The sequence below is a fragment of the Saccopteryx leptura genome, chromosome X (genome assembly GCF_036850995.1).
Source record: "Saccopteryx leptura isolate mSacLep1 chromosome X, mSacLep1_pri_phased_curated, whole genome shotgun sequence".
In the NCBI taxonomy this organism is placed as follows: domain Eukaryota; kingdom Metazoa; phylum Chordata; class Mammalia; order Chiroptera; family Emballonuridae; genus Saccopteryx; species Saccopteryx leptura.
This window is the reverse complement of record NC_089516.1, coordinates 70,846,459-70,859,890: the sequence shown is the minus strand read 5'-3', so window position 1 is coordinate 70,859,890 and position 13,432 is coordinate 70,846,459. Positions and strand designations below refer to the sequence as shown.

At 41.7% G+C, this 13,432-nt stretch overlaps 1 long non-coding RNA gene across 1 annotated transcript; it reads right to left on the bottom strand.

Annotated features, from left to right (window-relative positions):
• Positions 1-3,360: 3,360 nt before the first annotated feature.
• On the bottom strand, positions 3,361-12,118 carry LOC136386109 (uncharacterized). The gene is made up of 3 exons (XR_010747892.1): positions 10,622-12,118; positions 9,370-9,466; positions 3,361-4,865 (listed from the first exon to the last, which is right to left on the bottom strand). It is a non-coding gene; the product is annotated as an uncharacterized lncRNA (long non-coding RNA).
• Between the last annotated feature and the right edge of the window lie 1,314 nt (positions 12,119-13,432).

The window sequence follows — 13,432 nt, the reverse complement described above, 5'->3', positions numbered from 1 at the left end:
CCTCTTATTCTTAGACAGGCTAAACCTCTTTTAAATGGGTGGATGTGCTCTTCAATTATTTTTAAGGCTCTCCTAGATAAGTTTAAAGTTTCTCTTCAGGCACTCCCAAAGAGTTCTGCTTTGTGCATGCACTGGCTGACACCTGCCCACAAAAGCAAAGAGTTCTGGAAAGCAAAGAGCTCTGCTCTGCACTTGTCTCAGTCGACCAGCTCACTGTGGAAACCTGGAAAGCAAAGAATTTTACTCTGCACCTGCATGAAAAACCACGCCCTCTATAAACCAGACCCCAGCAGGAGTTCAGGGAGCCATATCCTTCATTTGTGTGTACTCCCTTGATGCATCAAACTCCCTCTCTTTCTCGTTTCTTGTCGCGTCCCACACTACAAGTCTATTCTAGGGTCTTGAGCGGGAAATGGTACGAAATTGAATGGAAGATAGACAGAGACTTAAAGATATATACAGGATGGGTTCAGGAGGATGCCACAGCTCCTTGCCAACAGTCACTACTGTTCGAGCTGCAAAAACATGGCCACCCCTAGAAAACATCATTCTTTATTCTTTTGGGTAAGGTGGGCCATTAGCAATTCAATGATGTTTCAAAGGCAACCCAAGAAAACCACCAGGTGCAGAAAAACACCCACTAATACTTAACATACACAATCTTAGTAACTTCCTTCCAGTCCCTTCAGGGAAACATGGGCATGCAGGAAGAGTACTGGAGCACAGCCCTTTGTTAACTTAATTAGGCAGGTGAGGTGGGGGATTGGGCCTAATACCACTGTCCTCTAAATATACGAAGAGGACAAAATACCCTGTTGGCTTATTTTTTGGTCTCCAACACTTTCCTTCTATTTAGTTTTCAGTAAACCCCTTCTTTTGAATCTGACGTCTATCTTGAAGGGTGGGCAAGAACCCTTTTGCCAGTGACATTCTAGTAAGTAAACTTTAATTCTATTTGTTACATATATGGCAAGCATGCAAAAAAACTGCTGAAGGCCTGACCTGTGGTGGCGCAGTGGATAAAGCGTCAACCTGGAAACGCTGAGGTTGCCGGTTCAAAACCCTGGGCTTGACTGGTCAAGGCACATATGGGAGTTGATGCTTTCTGCTCCTCCCCCTTCTCTCTCTCTCTCTCTCTCTCTCTCTCTCTCTCCCTCTCTATAATGAATAAATAAAATCTTTAAAAAAAAAAAAAGAAAAAAAAACTGCTGAAGGTAACATCACATAGCCTGAAGATTAGCTTAGTACGGATTTCCTATATGTTGTACTCACTCATTTTCCTCAGATCTCTACTAATTCCCAGGCTGTTTTGTCTACTTAAGCCCCCCCCTACCCCCACCCTGCCTTGGGTGGCTTATTTTGATGCCTTCTCTGGCTTACAGACCTAGGCTCTCCCTTGATCCTCAACTATACTTGCCCATCTTCAGCTTCACCTGCCATTTTGGATAAGCCAAATCCATAACAAACCCCTTATGCCCCTTAGAAGCCTCAGGAAAAGGGAGGAAGTGGAGCAAATACTTAAAACTTTGCCAATGTTATTATCCCAATAAGTGTTCTAATCCTCTTTTTTCCCCACTTTTCTTGTAATCACCTTCTCCCTTTCCTTCAAAATTCTTCTATGGTAATTCAAACCCTATAAATCCATACCACCCCTTAGATTACTCTTACTACACATACTCTTCTGCATCTTGAGCTACAATAACAGCTTGTTTTGGGGGAGGCTGGTAGGGAAGGGGGATATAGATAGTATGGCTAGTACTCCACCTTTCTTCTATTGTCCATTTGGTATTTATTGATATCAGAAGAATAGAAGAATTTACTTTGTAACCCTAGGAGGGCGATAGTTCTGAGGAGAGAAGGAAAGCCAGATTCAAGGTGTTTTTTCTTAACCTGTATCTTGGATGGGTTTGAGCAGGGGTCCCCAAACTTTTTACATAGGGGGCCAGTTCACTGTACCTCAGACCATTGGAGGGCCAGACTATAAAAAAAACTATGAACAAATCCCTATGCACACTGCACATATTTTAAAGTAAAAAACAAAACAAAACAAAACGGGAACAAATACAATATTTAAAATAAAGAACAAGTAAATTTAAACTGACAAACTGACCAGTATTTCAATGGGAACTATGCTCCTCTCACTGACCACCAATGAAAGAGGTGCCCCTTTGGGGAAGTGCGGCAAGGGCTAGATAAATGGCCTCAGGGGGCCACATGTGACTGTAGGCTGTAGTTTGGGGACCCCTGGGTTTGAGCTCAGGTGTTTTGCAGGGGGTGAACACAATCATTTTAAGATGGGGAATACAAATGCTCTTTTAGAATCTGGGTGACAAAGACTGGTATGAAATTGCGTTAATATAATTCTATATGGAACCTCCCACTACTCTGGAACCCCAAGAAATGGTGGTGGATTGTAAGAATTAAGAGATAGCATTGCCTGACCTGTGGTGGCGCAGTGGATAAAGTGTTGACCTGGAAATGCTGAGGTCGCCGGTTCAAAACCCTGGGCTTGCCTGGTCAAGGCACATATGGGAGTTGATGCTTCCAGCTCCTCCCCCCTTCTCTCTGTCTCTCTCTCTTCTCTCTCCCTCTCTCTCTCTCCTCTCTAAAAATGAATAAATAAATTTAAAAAAAGACAACAGCCAATACAAAAATATAATAATAAAATAAAATATTTAAAAAAAAGAGATAGCATCAATGGCACAGACTTAGATTCCACATGATGGACATCATGTTCAAGGGTTAACAGTGAAAGCCCCTTGGAACAGCTTTGCAGATAGCAGATATGGCTAAATGAGAAACAGGGTATGAGAGAGAAAACATGGCAATCACTATGTAGTGACTGTTGTAAAAATATTAATTGCAAACACCATTGCCCCCTTCCCTGTATCTCCCCCTCACACTTTGGAGACTTGCAGTAAAGTTGGAAGAGATATTGGAGGTCCCTGTTAGTGAGTGGGGGTGGGAATGAGAACTACAGGTTTTTTATGTTAATAGATTGTGTATCCACAGACTGGTGAAGCCTAGAGGCAATTTGATTAACTATATGAATTTGAATTCCCTTATATGTGCTTTGTAAATGTTCCTAGTTTTTTCTTATGTGTCTATTTTGAGTCTAAACTCAAGTTCATTGAGAACAGAGACAATGTATTTTATCTCTATGTTTTTGTTCTCTGAGACTTTAAAACTATGCTCTGTAGAAATACTTTTGTTTCAATTTTACTCCTTTTCTTTTCTTTCTCAGACATCCTCTGATGGGCAGAAATTTTCTACTGACCTTAACACCCAGCCCTTCTCTACCTTAAGTATTTAATAAAGATAATTTTATCCAAAGACAATAGCTTTTTTAGCATCCAAATATTAACATTTTATTTTTAATGTATATATTTATTGAGTCACAAAGTATGACTGCTTGCTTACTTGCTTTCATATCCAATAACTGGTATGCTCCACAATACATTCTATACTGAATCTGTATCACTTAGTATATTTCATTTACAACATCCAAGAAATTTTCATTTTCATTGTGAGCACTACTTAAATAACACATACTCTTTAAAATAATCTCATTCATATTATAATGACTACTTTGTCTTATCAAAACAAGTATACACACAGCAAGTATCACCAGATAATAGTTCTGTTTCAAACATAGACAACATTAATTGATATTAACTTCAGGCAAGCCATAACTTAAGCAAAACTTCAGGAGGTAGGGGTAATCGTTGTTTTGAAGTTGGTTTTTTGCTCCCCCTCTTTAAAATAATAAAAAAGCAACAACACTGCTTATAATTCAGCCCGTTTACTTATGTTCTAATAGTCAGTACTTAAAAATCTCAGCTACATGTGCCATGTCTTTCTTTTTCTCATCTTCATGACAAATATTACAAGCCAAGAAATAAGCTACCATATTATAAGTCAGATACTAAACAAAGTTCCTGTCTGTATATTCAGCTGCTCACCACTGGTAAGTAAATGAGCATTACAGAACTTCTATTTTCTCACACCTACCACTAAATCAAAGGTTAAGAGTAAATAAAATATAGATGTAAAATATGTGATAGCTTTGCTTTCACTATACAATGAACAACAACAAACAAACAAAAAGAAACCTACCACCAAGTTGCTTATAACCTATAATAAAACTGTAGGCAACTTTCAAACAATAAGTAGGTTAATCAACAGATCAGCTACAACATTAACTCTTGCTTTTATAATTAATTGTACAATTGTCTTTTTTTCCCCTCTCCTTTCACTTCATGTTGTTTTGCAGTATATCATTTTGTTGCCCAAGGTTTTACTTCATATTATTTTACTTTTTATTTTTCATGTATAATTTCTTTATCTCGTCTAATTTCATGAAGTTTTTTTTATTTTCTTGTCATATTATGTTACATTGCAAATGGTGCACTTCACATGTCAGTTTACTGCATTTTTAGGAAATAAGATCAGGAAAGCTATGAAATATATTTTTCTCCTGATCTCTTTGATATTCTTCTTGGGCTGTCTGGAGCTTGCGACCCTTCAGCCTCCACTTGTGGAAACAGTATGTCACAAAAGAAGTCATTACCAATGAGAAAATAATTACCAACACTATTATCAAGGCCACTGTGGAGGAGAGTGGAGCCTCCATTTGGGTGGCTTCTGCCTGTATGGTTGCATTCAGCTTATCAACATTCACATAGTCCTCAGAAGTCCAGAAGGTAGGCATGAATCCTAAATTGAAGGGTGATCTCATTGGAAGAAAAAGCAACAAGGAAACTGCTCCCCTCACAGCTTCCTAGTTTGAAGATAGCTGAAGAAGAGAGGACTTGGGTTCTCTGTTCAGGAAAACAGCAGCGATTTCCACTAGGTGGCCTCAGGAGCTGGTTTTGAAGAGAGTGGAGTCAATTTTCCATTATATACAGCTACTGAAGTTAAATTTTAAGAAGTTTTAAAACCCCAAGAGTGTATGCAGCATATACAAGACACGGGCAGTTCACTGATTGAGTAGAGTATATTCATGATATTTGAATAGAGATTACCAGCAGAACCTTGTCTCCTTTTTCTTTGATGTTAGTGCTTACATCCTTTGGCAACAAGCACTTTCTTTAAAATCCAGTTAATGAAGAATTAAGCATTTGCTAGAATTATTGAAAATTGGGAACCTAGAAAAATAACCTAGGCCAGAATTGCATGTATTTGGTAAGTATTTTAACTCTAGTTAAAGAACCATATTATCTGAAACCAAGGTAAAATAGTCATTTTTGGAAACACACCAACCCATGTAACCTGTGGCATACAATAGCACTGTACTGTTTTCAACCTCCAAAATAATTATATATACTAAAATTGTTATTAATTTCTTAACAGGAGTCTGTCGCATGGCCCTTCTTGCAACAGGGAACGGACTGCCTGATCACAAATTAACTGTGCTATTAAGCACTTTACAGTTAAAACACACTCCTGTTTACTATAAATTGGCATACTGTTATTATTAAAAGAAGTAAATTAGCACTTTTCCCTAATCAGAAGCACATAGGCTCCCACAATATGTTAATTCCCAGAAGAGGCTGGATTTTAGAGAAGCTTTAGGGCAGGAAATATGGTGCACTGTGCTAAAAAGAGAAGATAGCATATTTAAGGGTACAAACCTGGGAAATAAAATAATGTTTCAAAATAAAAAAAAATAAAAATGCAGCTTCTGATAGTATCTTTATGAGTATATAAGGGTTATATTTTACTCACATCCAAAGATTTGAATGACCACACCATTATGTAAATCTCTTTGAATAAAATGGCAGAAAATTGAACACACAAATGAGAAGGTAAGTTCATCTTTTGAGAGGGAAGCTGGGGTTCTATTTCATTGCATTTCAACAGCCCCTACATTGTAGCTCCTGCTTTTAAAGTGACCCATGTATTATGTTAAAACAAGCCAGACAAAATGGAAAGTTTGCATTTCTCTTCCCTTGGCTTTGCAATACTAGAGGGCAGAGACGTATTAAGGCACTCTGCATGTTCTTCCCCCCAAAAGGCCGGATTATTGCTTAGAGAACATCACCCCCCTTCCAGATCTGTTTTCTGGCTTCAATAAAGAAACCTGTACAGTTGGAGATATATTTTCAATGCCAATCAAGTCATGGATTAAAGCTTCAGGGTGAAGTACTTGTCTGAATCAGAGAGCTGCTGTTGAGCAACCAAAGAAAGTAGTGTGCTTTGACAAACTCCTTTTCAAAACCTTTGAAATCTATCCCCATTCATTAATCAGAGCAGCCTTGGCATTGATGGAAGCAGATCTATTGACTGTGCAGTCTAGATTGTGTCCAAGAGCCAGTCTCATCTTTGCTGTTCAATAGACCATGGAAATCATCTCATGGCAACGGACTTTGGCTCCATCAGGACACTACAACTCACAAAAGAATTTCTGTCATTGATTGTTCTGTGCTGAGGCCAAACTTATGGGATAGAGGTTTCTAAAACAAGGCCAACTCTTCTTCATGTATAATATCTTCACATAAAATAATAAACTTATTAAGAAGAATACATATTTTTCTCAGGAAAAAAAAACTCCCCCCATTCACCTTTGTTCTCTAAAACTGGAATATTATTAATGTAATGGGAATAGTCCACAGAAGGAAAATAAACCCAGAATGCCCCTTCTCTTCCATGCCACTTTTAAATCACATGAATGAACAATTATTTACATCAGAAGGGGCTTTCACAATTAGGTATACAAATCATTCACTAAAAGTACAGATTTGGTTTGAATAACAGGACATACAATGAAGGTTTAAATGAGGTAATTAATCATTTCATTATATCTATGCAATGTCCTGTCCCATTTCCTCTGTTTAGCTAAATTTAAGCTCTAAGGAGAAATTCCAGGGGACAAGGAATGAGGGGGTGGGGTGGAGTAATTGAAGGTCTCAGATAAAATCATTCTTATGTCAATTCTAGGCACTTATTGAGTTCAAGTAATTTCAACAAAAATTCATCAAACTAAAGTGTGTGTGAGAGAGAGAGAGAGAGAGAGAGAGAAAGAGTGTGTGTGTGTGTGTGTGTGTGTGTGTGTGTGTGTGTGTGTGTGTGTGGTGCATACAGAGGATACAGAGGGGAAAGATAAGTTACAGATACATGGAAGGCCTCCAGCCTCCTTCCTTCAGAACCCTGCCTCAAGTACCATCATGAAAATGAATCCTATAGTGTCATATTCATATGTTCAAGTCTATTAGCTTGTTCTTTTCTCATTTGTGAAATCTATCATCTGAAGTTTCCAGGAACTTTGTAAAAAACAACTCAAATTGATCACTTATCACTGACTCTAAGGATATATTGTGGTCTTCACTTTCTTCTGTCATACCCTTATTCTATTTCTTATGACCAGTCCCCAAAGAAAAATCTCTCCCATACTGTTCATGGATTTTACTTCAGTAAACATGCAAGAAAAAAAAAAGAACAGAAATCGAGACTCTATGACAGGGGTTGGGAACCTTTTTGGCTGAGATAGCCATGAACACCACATATTCTAAAATGTAATTCCATGAGAACCATACAACGACCTGTGTACGTTACACATTATCCAATAAACATTTGGTGTTGTCCCGGAGGACAGCTGTGATTGGCCCCAGCCACCTGCAACCATGAACATGAGCGGTAGGAAATAAATGGATTGTAATACATTAGAATGTTTTATATTTTTAACGTTATTATTTTTTTATTAAAGATTGGTCTGCGAGCCAGATGCAGCCATCAAAAGAGCCACATCTGGCTCGCGAGCCATAGGTTCCCAACCCCTGCTCTATGACCTCAAACTTTCACTTTGATATAAGAGTAATTAGTGGTTATTGTATGTGTATGTTTTACTTTAGTATGTGTATGTTATACTTTAGTATAAGTATACTTTAGTATAAGTATACTTTAGTATAAGTATTCTTTAGTATAAGTATACTTTAGTATAAGTGGTAATAAAAAAAGTCTTGCATCGAACCTGAATCTAAAAAATTTTCAAATGGCAACAGTATGTAAACAAAACATAAAATACAGCTACTCTTAAAGCAGCTTAGCAATAAAGCAGTAAGTCCCAGTCAAATATTCTAGGACCACAGTTCCCAAAACAGTGTTGCTAAGGAGGGGTTGGCACCAGCACACTACTTACTTTGGTAGTCTGATGCTGAGCTATTCTCCACTTAAAACCACTAGAAAGGAAGATGAGGCAGCCATGGTTGCATTGCAGATGTAGACATGCATAGGGACCATCTTTGAAAGCCGCACATTGAAAATTACTGTCGGCCCTGGCCGGTTGGCTCAGTGGTAGAGCGTCGGCCTGGCGTGCGGGAGTCCTGAGTTCGATTCCCAGCCGGGGCACACAGGAGAAGCGCCCATCTGCTTCTCCACCCCTCCCCCTTTCCTTCCCTTCTGTCTCTCTCTTCCCCTCCCGCAGCCGGGGCTCCATTGGAGCAAAGATGGCCCGGGCTCTGGGGATGGCTCTGTGGCCTCTGCCTCAGGCGCTGGAATGGCTCTGGATGCAACAGAGCGAGGCCCCAGAGGGGCAGAGCATCGCCCCCTCGTGGGCATGCCGGGTGGATCCCGGTCGGGCGCATGCGGGAGTCTGTCTGACTGCCTCCCCGTTTCCAGCTTCGGAAAAATGAAAAAAAAAAAATTACTGTCATCTCTTTATTTTCCCACAACAATCTGTACATCTATTTCCTTGGCTGAGCCTAGATATATGGCTTTAACAGATTAATTCCCTCCCACCACCCACAATTAGGGTTGCTGGCTGGTATACATTGACTTTCATTTTAATCTGTCTGGTGGAAGGAATCAAATGAAAAATTAATCTATTAAGTGACATAGACAATATGAAGTCATGGCTGACACCTTAAGCTCTACCACACAATTTAGCTTCTGGTTGAATCGTGTGTATGTGTGTGGTGTGTGTGTGTGTGTGTGTGTGTCTTATGAACACAGAGCCTTGCATCTCTGACTAACATAAACCTTACTTTATACAGTAGAAACTGAGGTGGGATAGTGAGTCTATCATCATAATGGTTCTCTATCTGCCCCATCAGACCATGTTGCTGAATTGTCATTTCCTGTTTGAATCCCATCTTAGGTCCTGCTAATGGTTGGGGTCTTAATATTTACTTGTTGATGGAAATGGAGGTGGTGGTACTGTGAGAGGGAAATTATTACCACTCCCAAATCAGGGCAGTTGACAGTGCATTGCTAGCAGGGATAGAATAAGATATTTGCTTTCAAGATAGAAGCACTACCTAGCCCTAGCCCAGTGAAGGTAATGGGGAGGGGGAAACAGTCTAGGTAGGACTCAAAAGGAGCGAAGAGCTGGGGGCTTATACTCTTCCCAGGATCCACCCTTCCCCAGGATACCTGAGATCCAATGCAGAAGGCCCAGCCTCAGGGCGTTATTCTCCCCTTCAGGCTTCCATCTTCCAGGCCATTCAGCTGGTTGGTGCAGCTGTTACTGCTGTCAGAGGGAGATGTCAGATAAACAACTGGAATGAATAGGGGCTATCCTCTGCCTAGGCCAGTACTAGGGCCTGCTCTACCCCACCTACTCTTTCCTTCCCTCCCCAACTCCTCCCTCAATGTGGTATGAAACCTTTGTGTTTCAAAAGCATTTTCAGCTTTGGGCTGAGGGATCATTGCCCCTAGGCTCCTGGAGGGTAAGCTTCCAGCTTGCTTTCCTTTCCAGACAGGGGTTGGTCTTTCAGCTGTTGCCTTAAAGACTGTGTTGAGGTAGAGGGCCCTCGTGAATTGAGATTGGAGGCTTGGCACCAGCGTCCTTGGCACCGGTTTGATGACTGAGAATTCCAGGCGGTATCCCCGCCCACCACCACACACACAGCCACTCCTTCCCTCCCAATTCGTTCCCACTCTCTCGTCCCTTCTCCCTCCCTCTCCCTTTCTCCCAGTGATCCCAGAGCAGATACTTCTTGGGGAGGGGTGGCCAGGGAGGGCCCAGGAATCCGATTGGACGTCTTCCCAATTAGAAGGAGCCAGCAGCACCAGGGTAGGGCCCTTGGACCCCAGCTCTGTCCACAGCTGCTGCTGGAAACGCACACGGATGCCAAGGGGTGAGTGCCCAGGGGTGAGCGCCCCATCCCGCCCCTATAGGTCCGTCCCATCCCCGTTCTCCAGGAGGCCTCTGCCCCACAGAGTGGGCTCCGTCACGGTGCCTCAAGTCTGTAGCTCTCCGCACAGGTGCGCCACGCTTTCTGCCATTGTCTCTTCCACGACTCCAGCTGCATTACTAGATGCAATCGGCGGGAGCCTGAGCCTGGTTCTTACAAATGGGGAAACTGAAGTTAAGCGAGGTTAAGAAAGCCTCCCTGCTCAAGGTTATGCTTCAAGGTTAAAGCTGGGCTGGAGAGAAACCCTCGGTTTTTGGACCCCCGTACACCGCACTTTTCCCATCTGGAGTCCAACGCTGCCTTCCCAAAGCCTCGCGCTCAGCAGTACCCACACGTACAAACCTCGTCAGTCCTTACAAGTGTTTCTTCACGCATAGCGCTTGCTCTTTACCTCCGGAGCCCCTCCCCCCAGCCCAGCTCTGTTTGTCAGTGCCAGAGCTCCACCACCCACCCACCTTTTCAGCTAATGGAGGAGCGGACCTTCCTACCTGTGTGGTTGGAGTATTAGGCACGAAACTGGTCCCTTGATGATGACTCTAATCCAATGGTGTGGGGGAGGGGAGGGTGCTAGCGGGGGACTGCTGCAGCTAGAAGAGAAGCTCACTGTTGGTGCTGTCGCCCTCAGCAACTGAGCGCAGCCTAGAACTGTTCAACTTTATTTAGGAGAAGGTGGTCACGTGAGCGCACCCAAGAAAAGAGAAACGTGGCGAATGAAATGAGGTCACGGCGTCCCAGCCTCCGCCCTGCCCCTCCCTTCTCACCACTGTTAGCCTGGAAGCCGCGCAACGACTTAAAGTGGGACAGAGGCTACAGATTCATTACAGGTTTTAGCCCATTAGTTGGTGGAGAGACCAGTGGAGATTCGGACAACAACCGACTGACCACCTCTAAGCTCTGGAGAGATGTGCTCCATCGGGGTGGCCTTAACAACGGGAACCCTGATGTAATTCATTGCTTTATTCCTGTGTCTAAAACGGTGCCTGACAGGGAGGGGACGCTGGATAACCGCTGCTTGGATTGGAGAGCATTTACAGTATAGGTGCCCACTGGCTGGGAGCTCTAGACAATATCCTTTGTGGTTCTTTAAGTCAACTACCTACATCTTTATTATCCTGTACTTCTCAGAACTTAACCAAGCCTCACCTAGTAGCTACTTTTTCTCTTCCTATTCCTCTCAACAGTGTACAATTCCTAGGGATTCTGTGCTAGAATGCTGAGATAAACATGATTGGTTAAATAAGGCACCAGGTAATTTCTTAATGGTCCTAAACACTCTGTGTCCTCCTTTTTGTCCATCAGGCTAAGGGCTGAGACAGAGGCAGACCATCAAAATCAGAGCAGAGCTAGTATTCAAGGTCTTCAACATTTTCATCTTACAAGGGCACATCCACAACCCAAACCTCGTTTCTTACCCACCCAGCAGGTTTCACTAATGCTTATGTTGTAAGGAGGCTCCTAATTCATTTATCTAGATAGTCTCAAACTATTGTTCCTACAAAAGTGTAAGAAGAAGCCTCTAATTTAAGGAAAGAGATAGCTTTAGCAGATGAGCTTCCTCAATATAAAGGGTGAAAGATCTCCTTGTCAAAGAGTAGGAGATCCTCGGCTCTTTGATTGAGTGGTAATGAGGAGAATCTTAGCTCTTCTGTGTGAAATTGAGAAAATGCAGATTTGAGAGAGTAAAGAATTCCAAACTTAATTTTAATATCTATTACTGCCAAGGTCTAGCTCAGTGGTCCCCAACCTTTTTTTGGGCCACGGACCAGTTTCATGTCAGAATATATTTTCACAGACTGGCCTTTAGGGTGGGATGGATAAATGCACAAAATAAAATTATGCGACTGGCATAAAAACTGGTATTTTTAAATATAATTGTCAAACTTACAATATTCATTGGGCTAAGTTAAAGGAGGAACGAGCATGTCCTCATTATTCAGGCTGTATTTAAACTTGTTGTTCTGACAATGTTTCATGTCTGACATCAATATGTAATATGATAGGTTCAGGCTCACTACCAATCATGAACCTACGACAATAAAAATAAACATGAATCCACTGTGTACTCGTATGCAACTTTATTAGACGCGTCCTCTTAACATCGCACCAACAACATAACATGAGTAACATTCTCTCTGCCTCCAAACACTTTCCAGTCGCTATGGTAACGATTAAACATGCCTTAAAAATAAGATACAACACAAAAACAAATATAAAGTGCATGAAAAATACAACTCACCATTGTTAGGAATATTGTAAGTTAAGGGTTATTTATTATAATGTTTATATAGAATGAGAGATAGTAGCCTATCTCTCAACAACCATAACACTAAATCAGTGGGAGCCCTGAGCTTGTTTCTCTGCAATGAGACGGTCCCATCTAGGGGTATTGGGAGACAATGACACCCAAAGTGTGTTGCTTATGTCCAGTCTATTCCATAATTTTGTTTTGGTTGCTGTCACTGCAGAAAATCCTGCTTCACACAAATAGGACGTCGGAAATGGCAACAGGGTTTTTACTGCTTTTCTGGCGATCTCGGGGTATTCTGCTATGACTTTAATCCAGAACACCAGCAGAGTTGTAGTCTCAAACATTTTTAAGGCCGCTGTCATTTGCGATCTCCAGTAGTTGATCCTCTTCTTGCATAGTCACTCTGGATTCACCTGGTTTGTTGACAAATGGATCGCAGATCCATTCCTTGGCAATTCATGGGTCTTCTGTGGTTGTGAAGTAGCGTTCAAACCCTTTTAAAAGCAAATACAGGTGGTCATGCACCAGCTGGGACAATGAAGGCTTGGGCACAGTCTCTTCCAAAATTCCCGCGAATGTTTGAAACATGTCAAATATACCCCTGTTCACGCGTCGTCCCCACAAATCCAGTTTGGCTTTAAATGCAGCTACTTTATCTGCCAACTTGAAGACAGTTGTCATTTTCCCCTGAAGTGACCAATTGAGTTCATTGAGGAGGTTAAATATGTCACACAAGTAAGCGAGTTTTGCGACCCATTCCTCATCACTGAAATATGCTACTAGCGGTGACATTTTTTCTAAGAAAAATCTCTGCAGTGGCTCTCGTAATTTAAACACTCTGGCCAGGAACCTCCCTCGGGATAACCATCTTATTTCTGTGTATAAGAGAAGGTGTCTGTGCTCTGCGTTCATTTCCTCACAAAGCTGCTCGAACAGGTGCGAGTGAAGGGCGTGTGCTTTGATGTGGTTAATAACTTTAACAACATCATTCAATATGCTGGTAAATTCCAGTGGTATATTTCGGCTAGCCAGCATTTCCCTGTGAATGACA